Source organism: Ipomoea nil, unplaced genomic scaffold (assembly GCF_001879475.1).
Source record: "Ipomoea nil cultivar Tokyo-kokei standard unplaced genomic scaffold, Asagao_1.1 scaffold2761, whole genome shotgun sequence".
Lineage (NCBI taxonomy): Eukaryota > Viridiplantae > Streptophyta > Magnoliopsida > Solanales > Convolvulaceae > Ipomoea > Ipomoea nil.
The window spans coordinates 3220209-3240426 of NW_017619189.1; positions in this window are offsets into that span (position 1 = coordinate 3220209).

Below are 20218 nucleotides of genomic sequence, written 5' to 3' on the forward strand. Positions count from 1 at the left end.
ATAAATAATTTCATTAGTTATATTGTCTTTATTTTTCTCCAATATAAAAATTCTTTATATTCAAATTCATCAATTGATTATATTCGCTACATTGTCCCTACAATGTCTTTATTTAAAAAAAATTATTCATTATCAATAAATTGATTAAGAGAAATAATTTTATTAGTTATATTGTCTTTATTTTTCTCCAATGTAAAAATTCTTTACATTCAAATTCATCAATTGATTATATTTTCTACATTGTCTATTATTTTTTTTGTGCACTATTTTTTTTAATTAAATATCAAAGGTATAATACAAAACAATGCTATATATTTATTTACCAAGTATTTTATTAATACCATAAAAAAATTTAAAAAATATAATTAATAAACTCAATTATATTAACTACTTGAGGGATTTGTTGACAAAGAGAGTATTCAAATCACACAACAAATTGAAGTGAAAACTATCTCGCAATGTCCTTGTTTGACAATCAGCAGTTAGGGGATTATATTAGCGGATTTGACTAGCGAATTATATCAACGGTTGGTAAAAAGATATTTGAAAAAAATTAGCTGATTAGATTAACATGTAAAATGACCTAAGGGTATAATAATAATAATAATAATAATAATAATAATAATAATAATAATAATAATAATAATAATAATAATAATTGTTTTTTTTTTTTTAGAGTAAGCAACTTTTATTAGCGACAAATAGCCCGACGCGTGGCAAAACCTTTAAGATCAAACAATTAGGCTAGTTTAACCTGATTGGGCAGCGAAAGCAAAGAGCTAAAATTTTTTGAAGTGCTGCAACTAAGACCAGCCGTTGCTAGAGCATCCGCAACCCGGTTGGCTTCCCTGTAAATATGTCGAATGCTCGATCCCCATGAATTCAGGCTTGACCGAATGTAAGAAATGGCAGCTGCAATTCTCCATGGAACCCTCGTATCATGCGATGAGATCAGGGTGGCAAGAGCGAGAGAATCAACTTCCACTTCTAAGGGTCTTCTGGCAAAGGATTCACACCAATAGATTGCAAGTTGGAGAGACAATGTTTCCGCCTCTATGGCCGACTGTGCATCAAAGTGGAAGCTCAACCCCACAATCAGTTATCCGGTAGAGTCCCGAATGCATGCTCCGCCTGCTGCACCAGCTTCCGAGAAGGCAGGTCTTGGGAAATTTAATAACCAACTAATAATAATAATTGTTTTAAAAAATTTAAAAATATATAATTAAGCCAATCATATTAACTACTTGAGAAATTTATTAGTATATATTTAATATTTTATGCCTTAATTTTTATTTGCTCTTCCTTATGTCTCGTATTTGATTTCAATCATACCTATACAATTATTTTATTGAAAATTATAATCAATCTTGACTATATTATCTAGCTTGCATTTGTAAACTTAGAATTACCCATTCGCAAATTCAACATTCAATTATCTATGCATGAACAATTTCAATATAATCTTGCCTTGATATATACTTTGAAGTACTTATTTAAAAAAAAAAAATATTGGGCATTATCCCAATCGCGCAATGCGCGTAAAAAACTAGTATCTACTATCTACTATATATCTACTATACTAATAATCTACTATCTATCTACTATACTAATAAGAGCCCAAGAGAGTTAGGCCTATAATGGGTAGAAAAAATGGCGGTCACAGATTTTAATCAAATGAATGGCTCAGATTGATTAAAAGATTGATAAGATATAAATTTTACACTAAAATTTCCTAAAATACCCACACACCGTTACTAATTCCGTTAAAATTTTAAGAATTGCCGTTAGTTCACCGTTAACTTACTCATTGATTTCAATAAAAAAAAAAAAAAAGGTCTTAGGTTCGAACCTCATCCCAATCAAAGTTGGCATAATTAGTACTCTATTTTACTCTTATTAAATTATATATATATAAATAATAATTTAGTAGCTACAACAAAAAATTATAGATATGCATTTCTTTAATTTAGAATCATGTGTCCACAAAGCCTTTATTCAAAAAAAAAAATTATTCATTATCAATAAATTAAATAAGAGAAATAATTGTGTTAGTTATATTGTCTTTATTTTTCTACAATATAAAAATTCTTTATATTCCAATTTATTAATTGATTATATTCGCTACATTGTCCTTACAATGTCTTAATTCAGTGAAAAAAAAATTATTCATTATCAATAAATTAATTAAGAGAAATATTTTCATTAGTTATATTGTCTTTATTTTTCTCAAATGTAAAAATTTTTACATTCAAATTCATCAATTGATTATATTCACTACATTGTCTATTATCTTTTTTGTGCACTATTTTTCTAATTAAATATCAAAGTTATAATACAAAATAATGTTATATATTTATTTACCAAGTATTTTATTAATACCATGAAAAAAATTAAAAAATATATAATTAATAAAGCCAACCATATTAACTACTTGAGAGATTTTGTGACAAAGAGAGTATTCAAATCACACAACAAATTGAAGTGAGAACTACCTTGCAATGTATTTGTTTGACAATCAGCCGTTAGCGGATTATATTAGCGGATTTGACCAACGAATTTATTTAATTATTAACATTGGGTAGAAAAAATGACCGCCAAATTATTAAATCAAATGAATGGTTCAAATTGTTCAGGTTTTAATTTTTTTAAAAAGTTTTTTCTAATTTATCCTTAATTATATGATTATCCATTTAATTTTTCTGTTAAATACCGTTAATTCACCGTTAGTCTAATTCTAATATTAACGTCTAATATAGAATTATAATTACACCATTAATCTAATTCTAATATTAAAGTCTTAATAGAACTTAACCACAAATCCTAATGTCGAAATCTCCTCAAACAATATTAGTATATATTTAATATTTTATGCCTTAATTTTTATTTGTTCTCCCTTATGTCCCGTATTTGGTTTTAACCATACCTATACAATTATTTTATTGACAATTATAATCAATCTTGACTATATTATCTTGCATTTGTAAACTTAGAATTACCTATTTAACCCGCACGGGCTTAGCTCAATGGTTTAGTGGGCAGTATTTGGGAGAAGAAACCAAGGTTTGAACCTCAGCGGCGGCAGTGCGGGAATTATGTTCAAAGTGGGCAGATTCCTTGTTCGCACCGGCATTTGGTCCTGTCTGCTGAACCATTGAGTCACCGTGATTTACAACTTCCCACAATGCTCTGTCGGGTCGGAGTGTGGGGGTCATTGGGGTTGGGGACTCAACCTTTGGGAGAAGAATTACCTATTTAAATATGCAAATTCAACCTTCAATTATCTATGCATGAACAATTTCAATATAATATTGCCTTAATATACTTTAAAGTACTTATTTAAAAAAAAAAAAAACATTGGGCATTATCCCAATCGCGCAATGCGCGTAAAAAACTAGTATACTAATAAAAGTCCAAGAGAGTTAGGCCTATAATAGGTAGAAAAAATGGCGGTCAAATTTTTTAATCAAATGAATGGCTCAGATTGATCAGATTTTAATTTTTCCTTAACATTTCCTAATTTATCGTTAATGAATATGATTATCCATTAACTTTTCCGTTAAATATTATCTTTTCCGTTAATTTCTGTTAGTTCACTGTTAACTTATTGATTTCAATAAGAAAGGTCTTAGGTTCGAAACCCATCTCAATCAGAGTTGGCATAATTAGTACTCTATTTTACTCTTATTAAATTAAATAATAATTTAGTAGCTACAACAAAAAATAATACATATGCATTTCTTTAAGGGAAAATGGCACTTTTTACCCCTGAGTTATATACTTATAGCACTTTTTCCCCCTCAATTATTTAGGTAAGCACATTAGCCCCCTCAATTATTCTAAAAGTGGTGCTTTTCCCCCCTGATATATTAAATTGACATTTATACCCTTAAAGTAAACATTTTATTTATTTTACTACTCCAACAAATTATTGCGTATACGTAGGGATGACCACGGTTCGATTTGAATTGAACCGGATACTAAAGCAATCGAATTAATAGTTTACGGTTATAATTTAGATCTAGAACTCAATATTTAAATGTCAATTTATTAAAATTATGTATCAAAAAAATTGAATCTTGAACCGTGAACCGGCGGTTCCGGATCTGATTCGCGGTTTTGAACCGTCTTTATTTTAAAATTTTATTTTTTATTTTAAAATAGTCTAAATTGAACAATAAATGTATTTTATTTTTTCAGTTCGGAACATGAACTGTCCGTTCCGGTTAACGATTTTAATAAACTTTAAATATCGAATTTCGATTCTAAATTGTAATTGGAATATTTCGGTTTGGTTGCAATAGTGTTTGTTTAGTTTGAACCAAATTATGGTCATAATTTGTTGGAGAAAAAAATAAATTAAATATTTAATTTAAGGGTAAATATGTCCATTTAACATTTCAGGGGAAAAAAACAGCCACTTCAATAATTTAGGGGGAAAAAATGCTATAGGTATATAACTCAGGGGGAAAAAGTGCCATTTTCCCTTTCTTTAATTTAGAATTATGTGTCTACAATGTCTTTATTCAAAAAAATTTATTCATTATTAATAAATTAAATAAGATAAATAATTTCATTAGTTATATTGTATTTATTTTTCTCCAATATACAAATTATTTACATTTAAATTCATCAATTCATTACTACATTGTCCCTATAATGTCTTTATTAAAAAAAAATTATTCATTATCAATAAATTAGTTAAGAAAAATAATTTTATTAGTTATATTGTCTTTATATTTCTCCAATATAAAAATTCTTTACATTCAAATTCATCAATTGATTATATTCATTACATTGTCTATTATCTTTTCTGTGCACAATTTTTTAATTAAATATCAAAGTTATAATACAAAATAATGCTATATATTTATTTACCAAGTATTTTATTAATACTATGAAAAAATTAAAAAAAAAATTAATTAATAAAACCAATCATATTAACTACTTGAGGGATTTGTTGACAAAGAGAGTATTCAAATCACACAACAAATTGAAGTGAGAACTACCTCGCAATGTCCTTGTTTGACAATCAGCAGTTAGCGGTTAGCATTAACGGATTATATTAGCGAATTTGACCAGCAAATTATATCAACGGTTGGTAAAAATATATTTGAAAAAATTAGCTGTTTAGATTAAAATGTAAAATAACCTATGGGTATAATAATAATAATAATAATAATAATAATAATAATAATAATAATAATTGTTTTAAAAATAATATATATATATATATATATATATATATATATATATATATATATATATATATATATATATATATATATATATAATTAAGCCAATCATATTAACTACTTGGGGGATTTATTGACAAAAAGAGTGTTCAAATCACAAAACAAATTGAAGTGGGAAACTATCTCGCAATGTCTTTGTTTGGCAATCAGTTAGCTCTTCAATATTAGTATATATTTCATATTTTATGCCCTAATTTTTATTTGATCTCCCTTATGTCCCGTATTTGGTTTCAACCATACCTATACAATTATTTTATTGACAATTATAATCAATCTTGACTATATTATCTTGTATGTGTAAACTTAGAATTGCCTATTTAAATACGCAAATTTAACATTCAATTATCTATGTATGAACAATTCCAATATAATCTTGCCTTGATATACTTTAACGTACTTATTAAAAAAAACATTGGGCATTACCTCAATCGCGCAATGCGCGTAAAAACTAGTATATATATACTAATAAGAGCCAAAGAAAGTTAGGCCTATAATAGGTAGAAAAAATGACCGTCAAATTATTAAATCAAATGAATGGTTCTGATTGTTCAGATTTTAATTTTTCCTTTAAATTTCCTAATTTATCCTTAATTATATGTTTAGCGGTCAACTTTTATGTTAAATATTATCTTTTCTGTTAATTTTCATTAATTCACAAGAAAAGCACACAAATCCTAGCTTATAAAATTCTAATATTACTGTCTTAATATAACTCTAACCCACAAATCCTTATAGAATTATAACTCACCATTAGTCTAATTCTAATATTAAAGTATGTTGGGATATTGTTGAATTTTAAATATCATTTTAACTTTGGTAAGTATAAATCAAAATTATTGATCAATTGAGTAAGTCAGTTGACAGAATTTAAAATGGAGTATTATTTTTTGAAGTCAGTTGATAATTTGAAATATGGTGTTTTAATCTCTATACAATCTCTATATAACCTCTTAAAACTGTCCATGTATATATTAGTAATTGGAAAAAATGTTTTGAGGATTGCAAAAATCGAATAATCATATGATATTACTTATTTTTTCATTTGTTCATCTACAATATTAATTAAAAAATATTCTAAATTGCTACTACATTTCAAAAAGTACACCCGCAAACGTAGTAAGTGCTAAATAAGTAATAACTTGCTTATACTTATGACTTGATGAGTTTTTTTAAATTCAAGGAAATTTAATGAATTTTGTTATAATCCATGTTTTGTCTGTTTCGACCAATCGTTATATCCTACACCACGGTGCACATAGCACTGTACGTCGCGCGTCTTCCAAAACGACGTCGTTTTGGGGTAGTGTTGGGAGGCGCGGTAGGAAGTTGCTGAGATTATGTGTATTTGTTTACAACGTTATGTGTATTTGTTCACAACGTTATGTGTATTGGTTCATACAGTTATGTGTATTTTTTATACAATTATGTACATTCTTTTTATACAATTATGTACATCCGAATCAGAAAATTTGTGTGTATTATGTTAAGAGTTGATGTGTATTATGTTAAAAGTTTATGTTTATTATGTATTATGTTAGATTATGTGTATTATCTTTTAAAAAGAGTATGTATATTTTGTTATATAATTATGTACATTCATGTATAACATTATGTGTATTCTAGTATAACATTATGTACATTCTTAAACATCGGGTTTTTTTTTAAGAAAAAACTACTGCCATTCACTGGGGCGGGAAATTTCAAAAAAAAAAAATAATTAAAACGACGTCGTTTTGCATCTGGGCGCATAGTGCAACGCGCACCGTGGTGTAGGATATAAATTGCCCTGTTTCGACATATTATATATTCTAGATCCATAAATTCAGTTTTAGGCCCATTAGCATCACTATTGTTATACCATGAACTGGGGTCCACCTTGCAAGGGGGATCCTGGTCTTAAATTGTGTATTTTTAATATTAAAATTGTAAATATTTAGAATATAAATTTTGATTCTAAATTTTGAAAATTTGTGATACAATATAATGTCATCACAAATTGTGAAATTTTAAAAGGTAAATTATAAACATTTAATATGTAAATTGTGTATCTTTGGACACGGGTCTACCTTGCAAGGTGGACCCAGATCCATAGAATAATTTGCCGAACTCAATATAGGAGGTTTATTTGAAGTTTTTTTCTTTTTATTTTAAGGATTAAGGGGGACGACAATTGTATATATTTTATCTAGGCAAAAGTGTCAAATAGGTCCATTTACTAACATTGATTGTTCATCTAGCACCATGAATCACTATATTATAACTACACAATTAGTCTAATTCTAATTTTAAAGTCTAATAATAAAGTCTTAATAGAATTCTAACTCACAAATCCTTATAGAATATAACTACACCATTAGTCTATATATTAAGCCATTGTCCACTGGTTACAAGTACAAACCTAAATTATTATGCAACACAACATCAACAGGAAATTTTGTGTTAAGGCTTAGTCTGATCAGGCACAACATCAACTAAGAATTATGTATGTTTGTACATCTCCTATCATGTTTCTATAATATTATTTGTATAAACAAATTGTCGCTGCAATATGCCAAATTGCTGGCACCCCTTAAACTCAACCTTCTGCCATAATTCCCTCAAATTATATTAGTATATATTTAATATCTTATGCCATAATTTTTATTTGGTCTCCCTTATGTCCCGTATTTGGTTTCAACCATACTCATACAATTATTAGATTGACAATCTTTATTTTTATTTTATATATATATATATATATATATATAATAAAGCATAATCTAGTCACAAAATTTTCCCTCCAAAGTGTGAATGCATTTTGATAGAAACAAGATTAACAAATATGAATGCATTAATTGTGTGGGTAGATGTATACATATTTTTTTGAAGTTATTATGTGTATTTATATTTTATAAATTATATTTTATTATTATAGCTCTATCTCTATCTCTATATATATTAAAGCATAATGAAGTATGGAAAAAAGTTTATTGTGTTCAAATTTATTGGTAAATTTTTATATTTAATATAATTTGTGTATATATTTATTTAAACCTCAATTATAATTAATTTGACTTCACATATATAAAGAGGAGAAATTAGATATAAAATAAATATAGTTATTACTATACATAAATAATCTTTTTCAAATGAATAAGTTTTTGGTGGAGATTCTCGACAAATATCGCCTGTTATTTTATTTACAAGTTTTATTTAAATACGTTAGTTATATAATTAAAGTAGTTATTTCAAATTCAAATTCCTTTCAAAAAAAAAATCAAATTCAAATAATAATACAAGTAACAATAAACTTTAAAATCAACCTAATAATAGCATAATTAAACTTTTAAAAATATTAAATAGTACATTGTATAGTTATACTTACATTTTTAATCAAACTAATACTGAGCTCAAGAACTCAAGTACGTTTTTCTGTTTCCACAATCATTACTTTCTTTGTTAATTCAGAGGATGTAAAAAATTTAATTGATAAATTTGTTAAATTAATAATAGTTCGTGCATCGCACGGGACAATTACTAGTTATAATTAATATTGACTATATTATCTTGCATTTGTAAACTTAGAATTACCTATTTAACTACACAAATTCAACATTCAATTATAACAACTCCAATATAATATTATCCTGATATACTTTAAATATTTATTTGAAAATAAATATTGGCATTATCCCAGTGTGAAAAACTAGTATATCCAATAAATGGTTAAAACTTCAACTACAATAAATTATATTCAAATACCATGACTCAAATTGGTGCAGTTAATGTGGAGAAAATGAGCCAACTTCAACCATTTTCACATCTCGTTTAAAACTCTTCTGGTGTCTTACGTTCTGAATTTCATCATTGTCCGTCAAAATGTTGACAACGGGTCTTATACCTACTTTAACATTTTTGGCTACTATCTAATGACTTCTGACATCAGTTTCATGGCCAATGATTCTAATCGCACCATCAAAAACTCAGAATGCTCAAACTCGATCAACATAGCAAGGGTGCCAATATGGATCCAGTTCAAGAATTTAAACACCGGAATCCACACAAGAACAAGATGCATGCAATATTTAAAGTAGACTAGAAGTTTCCTTAAGCAGTACAGGCATTCTTAGTGTCTACTACATGAGAGGTCTGTGACGTTTCTTCATTGTTGTTTTGTACAAGAAAAGGCAAATGATGGAAAAAAAATGGTGTTTTTGAATTGGATGATCAAATTCAGGTTGGGAGTTGTCAGTATGGTTATGGCCAGATTAGTTGAAAAATTATGCATTGAAATTCTTAAAGGTAAAGAGAATCTAGGAAATGAAGAAGGAAGTGTAGAGGAAGGTGAATCTATGTATGGATACCATTTGGAATTATGAGAGTAGAATGTCTATTGCAATTACCACTCGAACTTTTTCAATATTGGAGAATCTAGTTTTTCGCTTGTTATTAGTTGGAATTGCACTCCTTTGAATTTTTGTTGAATGAAATTATTTCTCTATGCAATATAAACCTAGTTGATTTGATTTTGTTACGATTTATGTAAGATTATTTTTGTTGTATAAAACAAGAATCATAGATATTAAACGTGACAGAAAACAAGGATATTTCATATTTATTGCTACTTGAATTTTTTCCATTCTTTCTAGATACGTAGTTAGCATGTCCATTCGACATTTATTAAGCATTGGCATGATCTGATTTCTAGCATGCATGCATGAATAGGACATAAGGTCAGCATTTTGATTTTGATTCCTACCTGTAGCTTGCATATATAGACAAAGTAGATATTTTGTGAATGTGGTTATGAGTACAATACATATTCTTTCAATAAATTAATAAGAATAAAATTAGAAAAGTTAACTAAAAAACTCCTAACTTAGTGTCAACCGCTAATTAAAAAAGTTAAATTAAAAAAACTCCTAGTTGTTACCTTATTAATAACTTAAAATAATTATAAACTATAAAATAACACGGGTCAAATAAAGTCTAATAATGACTAATGGAAGGGTTTTAAGTACAAAATTAATGTACTGCAAATGTATTTAATTTTTAAATTTAAAAAATTAGTATTCAAAATTTTCGACTAGAATTGAATTAGTGAGAAGCTAGATAGGATTAAATTATAAGAAAGGCGGATTGAGTCCTGTAATCCTGTATAGGTCAAGCACCGTGCCACCGCCTATCGGATCGTTATGCCATGGAACCTTAGCTTGTTCACCATTCATGGTGAACACGGTCCCAATGATAACAGTGCATTGTTATTCTTTTTTTTTTTTTTTTCCCTTAATTAACCGTGTGAACTTTCTTCTTCAGTTTCACATTTTGCGGTTTCACTTCCTCTTCGCGCAAGCTTCTTCAACATAATCTCATAAAAAGAAAATTCATAATTTCATAACTGCACATTCATAAATCCATGCCTGCACATTCATAATTGCATGGATTTATGAATGTGCTGTTATGAGATTATGAATTTTCTGTTATGAGATTATGAATTTTCTGTTATGAAATTATGAATTTACAGTAAATTCATAATCTCATAACAGAAAATTCATAATTTAATAAATGTTTTTCTTTTATGCGATTATGAATTTTCTGTTATGAGATTATGAATTTACAGTACATTCATAATCTCATAACAGAAAATTCATAATCTCACCAAACGCGCGCCGTTAACACCACATTAGCGAAATTTTTTTTTTCTCGTAAAAACGGCACCGTTTGGACCCGTGTTCACCATTCATGGTGAACACGTTTCCAGGGCATAATTTGCCCCGCCTATCATCCCTTCCCAACCGCAAATTATATCGTGCACCGCGGTGCATGATCGATCATGCATCGCGCATCAAAACGACGTCGTTTTGTTTAATGAAAAGAAATAGAATTTTCGCAAAAAAAATAACTTTGTTCTTCAGTTTCATTTTGTATACACTGCAGTTTCAGTTCAACACAACTACAGTTTCATTTCGATATAACTACAGTTTCGTTCAATATTTTTACACTCAAATATGTGAAAATGTTATTTAATTTTATTTTATATACACTATAGTTTCATTAAAACACAACTACATGATCATTTCAATATAATTATAGCTTCATTGTACAATATACACTCAAATATGTGAAATGTTATTCAGTTTCATTTTATATATACTATAGTTTCATTTCACCATAACTACAATATCATTTTGATATGACTGCAATTTCATTTGATAATATAAAAATAATACGTGAGACAGTGTCGGTTTAGACACACTGTAGCGTCACTCCGTTATAACTGCAGAAACGGCGCCGTTTTGACGCGCGGTGCATAATCGATTATGCACCGCGGTGCACGATATAACGACTGCTTCCCAACACCAGCTGATGCGGCCCAACATAATGAAGATCCATTAAGAATACCAATTAAGTCCATCACAAGGTCCAAGTCCAAACAATTAAGGAAACTCTTCATGGTAAATTATGATGTGCAACCGTGTGCACCATGCATGGTGCACACGAAATTGGATCCATAATTCCTATACTATAGATCCATAATTATTGAACTCTATATTCACAATTACAAACCTCTATGTTCACAATTTTCAATATTCATATTCTCAATTGTTGAACTCTGTATTCACAAATCACTGAATTATATGTTCATAATTTGATAACTATACAGTTTAGAAATTATGAATCTATAGTATAGAAATTATGAATCTACAGTTTAGAAATTATGAATCTACAGTATAGAAATTATGAATCTATAGTATAGAAATTATAAAACTATAGTATAGAAATTATGGATCTATAGTATAGAAATTATGGATCCAATTCCGTGTGCACCACGCACAGCATAACGCTCCACTCTTCATTGGTGATGTTCAAAGATGGTGAAAATCCAAGTCAAGCCCATTTGTAAAATATGAAGAAGAACTCAAGGCTTTTTATAATTGTTTTAGTGCTGATTTTAGAAATTAAATTTAGCCAAATCAGCCTTATTATTTTTTGGTCATCATTATTTTAAATTGTTTGGCATTAAAGAGAAAACACTAGTTTGTATTTAGAAAAGATTTCTTAAATCCTTTTCTAAATAGGACTATATTTACTTGTTTTCTAGATTATGGCAAATTATATCATGCACCGCGGCATTATGCACCGCGCATCAAAACGACGTCGTTTTGTTTAATGAAAAGAAACGGCATCCGTTTCCCGCCGTTCCGCACCCTTCCACAAAAAGTAACTCTGTTATTCAGTTTCATTTTGTATACACTGCAGTTTCAGTTCTACACAACTACAGTTTCATTCGATATTTTATAGACTCAAATATGTGAAAATGTTATTTAATTTTATTTTATATACACTATAATTTTATTAAAACACAACTGCATGATCATTTTGATATAATTATAGCTTCATTGTACTATATATACTCAAATATGTGAAATGTTATTCAGTTTCATTTTATATACACTGCAATTTCATTCACCACAACTACAGTATCATTTTGATATAACTGCAATTTCATTTGATAATATAAAAATAATACGTGACGCAATGTCGGTTTAGATATACTGTAGTGTCAGTTGGTAATTAGCATACAAAAAAATACGCGCTCCATTAAAACTAACGGCGCGCCGTTTCTTTATTAAATAAATGACGCCGTTTTGACCGCGGTCCACGATATAACGACCCCTAGATTAGGTGTAGGACTCTTTTTCCCATCGTATTTAGGATTACAATGCTGCCCTATACCTATAAATAGGGCACATCCATATCAGTTTTAATGAGGCTTTCATTCAATAAAACTCTTAATTTTTCTTTTATACTTGTGTAAGAAACCTTATGGCTAATTGTGGACTCAATTAGTGGGTAGTTCGTGGACTCGACTACTAAATTGATTCGTGGACTTAAATCAATCTTCCTTTCTTCAACCTTAAATTTAGGTTCGTGGACTCGTTCTTGAATCGAAGGAAACTAGATCCGACTCTAGTTGATTGAAGATTGCATCATCGAGGTACTTGAAGCTACAATGGGATTCTTCTATGTCTTTGAGGATTCGGGCCGGGACTAAGGGTTTCTTGTAAGGTCTAAGGTACTTTGATCCATCTCTATCCTTGGATTGAGAGTAATCTTGGGACAATAGTCCGGCCATCTTATTTGAACCTCGGACTAAGTTCATATCACCAGCTAGTCTTAAATGTTATTGTTGGGACTCAATCTCCACTCTCAGCACCAGCTAATCTTAAATGTAATTGTTGAAACTCAAACATGTGACGTGACTCTGATACCATTGTATTTTCTAAAATATGATTTATTTTTTAAAAAATTATTTTTAAAAATAATTTTCTTGTTTTCAAATTAATCCTAGGCAAATATCCATAATTGTTTGGGTCGTGTATAGTATGACAGGAAATACTTGGAATTGAAAGGCACACTTACAAATGACTTCAATTATTTAATTTGGCGTATATTTATATCTCCATGGATGGTGAAAGTCAGATTTGGCGTATATTTATGTCTCCATGGATGGTGAAAGTTAGATAAGGTTCTGATCTCTCTGCCACAATAATGAAATTGTGGAAACAAGAACATTGACATTTGACAAATGTGTAGAAATTGAAACAACGCACCAGACAAAAATATGTATGTTTTTACTACCAAAAGTTAGCCATCTTCCAACGTACCTTACATCCTTACCACATCGAAAGTCGACGTCATAAAATGATTTTTTTTTTCTTTTTTTTTTTGAAACAAAAAAAAAATACAAAAAAACTTGAAACATAGATAAAAATGTTTAAATGGTCTTTTAAATGCGTTTTTATCAAAAATATATTTCCCAAATACATTTTTTCAAAATATGACAAAAATAAATTTATTGAATTTTCATAGTTTGAAGGAAAAGGCAGGAAAACTCTAGTGGGAAAGAGCACAAATGGTATGGTGAGCCAGACCACTAATAGTGTATGGGTGGTTGAGATTCGGATTAAATAAGAAAATCAATTAGATAAATATAAAAAGTTGAAAGAATGGTATGAATCTTAATATTGTAATATTTTTATAGTCTAGCAAAGCATTTGACATTAACGTCATGGCATTATAAATTGTAACAAATCTATCTAGCTAGCTAGGTCGTTTGAGCTTAACCACAATTTTTAAAGCAACAAGCTAAACCATCAAAAAGCCTTTGTTAACTAGGTTGCTTGGGTCAAAGTCCCATATGCTTGGAACTAATTTTTTACATTCAAATTTGATTCATATGATTGAATGCAAAATAAGTTTTAACAATTCATATACAAAAATAATAAAATATTTAACCTAAATTTGTGACTCGTGTAAATCTTATATTAGAGGAGATAGGTCTTAGCAATATAATTTAACAAATCTTCAAAAAAGATTTGATTTGATTTGATTTGATTTTTTTGTCTTTTGTTTTTTGTTTTTATTTATTGTTTGCTTAAAAAATATATATATATAAAGACAACAAAGGCAATTAATTCAACAGTGATCGGATGAAGTGTGCTATAAATCTATAATGCATCTGAAAGCAATTAACTCATGTGACCGGGATTCAATTAGATAATTCAAACCATACTAGATTTCCCAACGGTGAAAATTTATATAAGGAGATATTTGACAATTAGTAGATAAGTGATATATTAGACGGAGAGTGGTACTTTTAGTCCCTCAGTTTTGATATAATTGTAAACTCAATTCGTTAATTATAAGGATGATTCCATTTATATTAGCCCCTCCATTATTCGTGTAGTGATCATTTTCGTCCCTAACATCAAGTATATATGTTAAAACATATAACATTGATGTTAAAACAAATTTGAAAATTTCATTTACATGAAATTACATAGAAGACAAAGAAGAAAATTAATAATATATATTGCAATTATATCCAAGAAATGGTTAAAACTTCAACTACAATACATTATATTCAAATACCATAACTCAAATTGGTGCAGTTAAGACGTTAGACATTGTGGAGAAAATGAGTCAACTTCAACCATTTATACATCTCGTTGAAAACTCTTCCGGTATCTTACGTTCTGAAGTTCATCATTGTCCACCAAAATCTCGACAACTGGTCTTATGTCAACTTTAACATTTTTGGCTACTATCTAATGACTTTTGACATCTGTTTCATGGCGTATGATTCTAATCCCACCATAAAAAATCTCAGAATGCTTGAACTTGATCAACACAACAAGGAGGCCAATATAGATCCAGTTCAAGAATTTAAACACTGGAATCCACACAACAACAAGATGCACAATATTTAAAGTAGACTAGAAGTTTCCCTAAGCGGTATAAACATTCTTAGTGTCTACTACGTGAGAGGTCCGTGACGTTTCTCCATTGTTTTGTACAAGAAAAGGCAGAGGATGAAAAAAATGGTGTTTTTGAATTGGATGATCGAATTCAGGTTGGGAGTTGTCAGGATGGTTATAGCCAAATTAGTTGAAAAATTATGCATTGAAATTCTTAAAGGTAAGAGAATCTAAGAAATGAAGAAGGAAGTGTAGAGGAAGGTGATGAATCTATGTATGGATACCATTTGAAATGATGAGAGTAGAATGCCTCGTGCAATAACCACTATGAACTTTTTCAGTATTGAAGAATCTAGTTCTTCTCTTATTATTAGTTGAATTTGCACTCCTTTGAAATTTTGTTAAATGAGATTATTTCTCTATTAAATATTATAAACCTAGTTGATTTGATTTTGCGACGATTTATGTAAGATTATTTTTGTTTTATAAAACAAGAATCATAGATATTAAACGTGACAGAAAACAAGGATATTTATTGCTACTTGAAATTTTTCCATTCTTTATAGATAGATAGTTAGCATGTCCATTCGGCATTTATTAAGAATTGGCATGGTCTGATTTCTAGCATGCATGAGTAGGACATAAGGTCAGCATTTTGATTTTGATTCTGATTTTGATTCCTACCTGTAGCTTGCATATATAGACAAAGTAGATATTTTGTGAATGTGGTTATGAGTACAATAGAAATTCTTTCAATAAATTAATAAGAATAAAATTACAAAAATTAACTAACAACTCCTAACTTAGTGTCAAGCGTGGTTCAAAAAAAAAAAAAAAAAAAAAAAACTTAATGTCAAGCGCTAAGCTCCATTTGAGTTTATTTAAAGATTTTTTTAAAAAAAAAAAAAATCAAACTGAGTTGTTGCCTTATTAATAACTTAAAATAATTATAAACTCTAAAATAACCTAGGTCAAATAAAGTCTAATAATGACAAATGGAAGGGTTTTAAGTACAAAATTAATGTACTGTAAATGTATTTTTAAATTAAAAAATGATAAATATTCAAAATTTCCCATCAAGATTGAATTAGTGAGAAGCTATTTAGGAAGAAATTATAAGCAAAAACAGGATTGAACCCTGTTAGGATCAAGCGCCCGGCCTCCACCCATCAATCCCCTTCTCAGCATCAACTAGTCTTAAATGTTATTATTGGGACTCAATCCCCCTCTCAACACCAGCTAGACTTAAATGTTATTGTTGAAACTTATACATGTGTCCTGACTCTGATACCATTGTTAGGATCAAGCACTTACCACTACGTCAAAAGCTATATCTTGTAACGAATGTATTGGACTTGGGCCTTTACCGACCTCCATCTAACAATCTTGCTAGCCACATGATGCTGGACTTGGCCCTTACTGACCTCCGCCCATCAAGCCCTAGCAGCCACAGTGTGGGAGTCACCCTTTGTTGAGATTAACAAGAATAATGGCAAAAAAATAAAATAAAAAAGGTAAGACTTACATGGTCCGGCAATGTGTCTATTTACATCCACGGGAGTTAAATAATTATTTTATTAATTGTGATGGTGATGCTGATGGTGATACAACACCGAAGGATACAATCAATGTATTTATAGGCATCTATCCCTATACAATGGCTCGACCCAATTTGCTTCACTCATATTCCTTATATGGGACAAACTCATATTATTTATATGAGACAAATTCATATTGGTGAATATACCCTTTAAGAGAAAATACTTATCTCACAATCTCCACCTTTGCGAATATAATATATGTGCTTTAGGAGAAAAGACTTATCTTACATATAAATATTGGTCAGAACAAACATGCTTATCCCAACTTGGCAGCCATATGCACTACGCACCATCTACCGTTCCCCCCAGTGCATGTTCACGAACTACTTCATCCCAAGTCGTTTGCCCTCAACCGTCAACTTGTTATACCGTTCACGACTCATGCTCATCCCAATTGAACAATCACATGTACCACGCAACATCAAACGTTTCCAACTGCTTCATCCTAGGCCGTTCACCCTCAGCCGTCGACCTACCATATTGGTTGCGACTCATGCTGATAGGGTTATAGGGCAACCCAATTGCCCTACAGAACTCACTAGTGTATTTTTCGACCTCACTAGTGCATTTCTCGACCTTGAGAGTACATGCCTACCTCCCGGTCTCCAAGCACCCCTTAACGTGTACAATCTCTAAGGACACTGGGCAAGCATAACCTCACCACCGAATCCACCTAGGACATGTAGAGGGCATGCCGAGCACCCGGCATATGTCTCCTTTTCCCCAGGACACTAGGCAAGCATAACATCACCACCGAATCCACCTAGGACATGTGGAGGGCATGCCGAGCACCCGACATTTGTCCCCTTTTCCCCTCTATATATAGGACATTTATTGTACCTTTTGGGACCAATCATATGGTTAGGCCTTTGTTTTTTTTTTTTTTCTTTTTGAAAGCTACTGACTCTATTACATTGTAGTATCTGTTCATCTATACTTTCTGAACCTGTTGAAGCACAAAGAGTCAACATCGCCTCCACTGAGGCTCGTTCTCATGACCTCTCATATGGGAGAGTCATTACATGCCATCTGGGTACAAGGTGCTTGGTAGTTAGGCCTTTACTTAAATTCTCTACCATATTATTTCACCTATACTTGGATTCCCAGTCACTTTCACCCGACCTGAAATAATTTAATCTATCACATGCTAATCCCAATTGGCTAGCCACATGCACCACGCACCATTTAGTGTTACCCCAGTGCATGCTCACGAACTACTTAGACCTACCATATCGCCCGTGACTCAAGCTAGGTCCTCTCCCCACCCAACACCCGTGCTGCCCATCGCTACAGCACCCTTCAAATACTCATCTAGCATCTGAAAACACCCAACAAGTCCAAACAATGTTCAATCTTGTCACTAGTAATTGCTATAACATTACCTTCACTATAATATGAGTCATCATCATATACCATGTTCGGAGCCTCTTATTATTTTTTTCAACTTTGGATAGTCTATTTTCATGTGCCCAATCTCCTTACACTTGTTGCATCGAATTTTCTTGCTATTTCTGGTTTAGAACTAGAGTTTCTCTTCATAGAATTATCCTTCTCTTGATTCCTTCCACGATCCTGTTGACTCTCCCTTGCTTACAAACTATCACCAACAATGCGCTCTCTTGCATTCTGCCTACTTTCATTATGAGCCAACAGGGTTGCAGAGACCTCATTGAATTTAATTGTGATTTTCTCGTATGTAAGAGTAGAACCAGATGTTCAAAGGAAAGAAACAGTGAACATAATAAGATCATCACATTGTCTTCATCTTCAATCTTGATATCAAGCCTGGTCAGATATGAGATTATTTCATTGAAGACATTAATATGATGCACCAAGTTTGAACCCTCTTACATCTTAAGCTAGCCCATAAAATTTTTGCTATAGATACAATGTGTTCGTTAAAGATTTTTCCATGAATTGAATTTTCAATTTATCCCAAATTTATTTTAGAGTTTCCAGGGCCATAACGTGATACACGATTTAATTTGTGAGGCATAACCAAATGGTTCCCGACGTACTTTCCTTCAAATCCTCTCAATCAGCCTCTGATAGATAAGCTAGTTTGTCTACCTTTAAGGTTTTCAAAGGCCCTATTGTGCCAACAAATCCTTTACCCTAAACTTTCATAACATGAAATTCTATATACCATCAAACTTTGATAACTCGAATTTTGCACTTGAACTGGTCATCTCATCAAAGCTCTGATACCAATTTGTTGGGATTACACGCTTACCACTACGCTAAAAGCTATAGCTCGTTGTGAAGGTGCAACTATATTTCCTTATAGACTACCATCACATTTTCGAGGCGTTGGGTGTTGGACTTGGCCTATACCGATCCCCGCCCAACAATCCCAAACCACCGGGTGCTAGACTTGGCCTTTACCGGCCTCCACCCAACAATTCCTCCTCCCAACACCAACCAGTCTTAAATGTTATTGTTGGACCTCGAAATTGTTATTTGGCTCTAATACCAATTTATTGAGATTAACAACAACAAGAAATAATAATAATAATGGCAGAATGTAAAGAAGACAATATTTACGTGGTTTGGCAATGTGTCTACGTCCACAGGAGTTAAACTAATCTTTTATTAATTGTGTTAAACTAATTTTTTATTAATTGTGATGGTGATACTAGTGGTGATACAACTAACACAAGGATACAACTAATGTATTTATAGGCATCTATCTATATATCATGGGTTTGACCTAATCTACTCCACTCTTATTCTTTATATATAAGACAAACTCATTTCTTATATGAGACAAATTTCTATTCCTTTCAAGTTTAAGTATTTTATTAATACACTTATAAATAATTCTGTTATGATTCATTTTTATTACATTCGACCTATCTCACGAATTGAGACCCGTGAGACGATCTTACATGAGACAGTCGTTATATTATAGACCGCGGTGCATGTGCACCGCGGTAAAAAACGGCGCCGTTTCTTTAAGTAAAGAAACGGCCCGCCGTTAGAGTTAACGGAGTCCGCTTGTTTGGTGTATTAAACACCAACTGACACTATAGTATATTTAAACCGACACTGCAGTTATATCAAAATGATACTGTAATTATAGTGAAATGAAACTACAGTGTATATAAAATGAAACTGAATAACA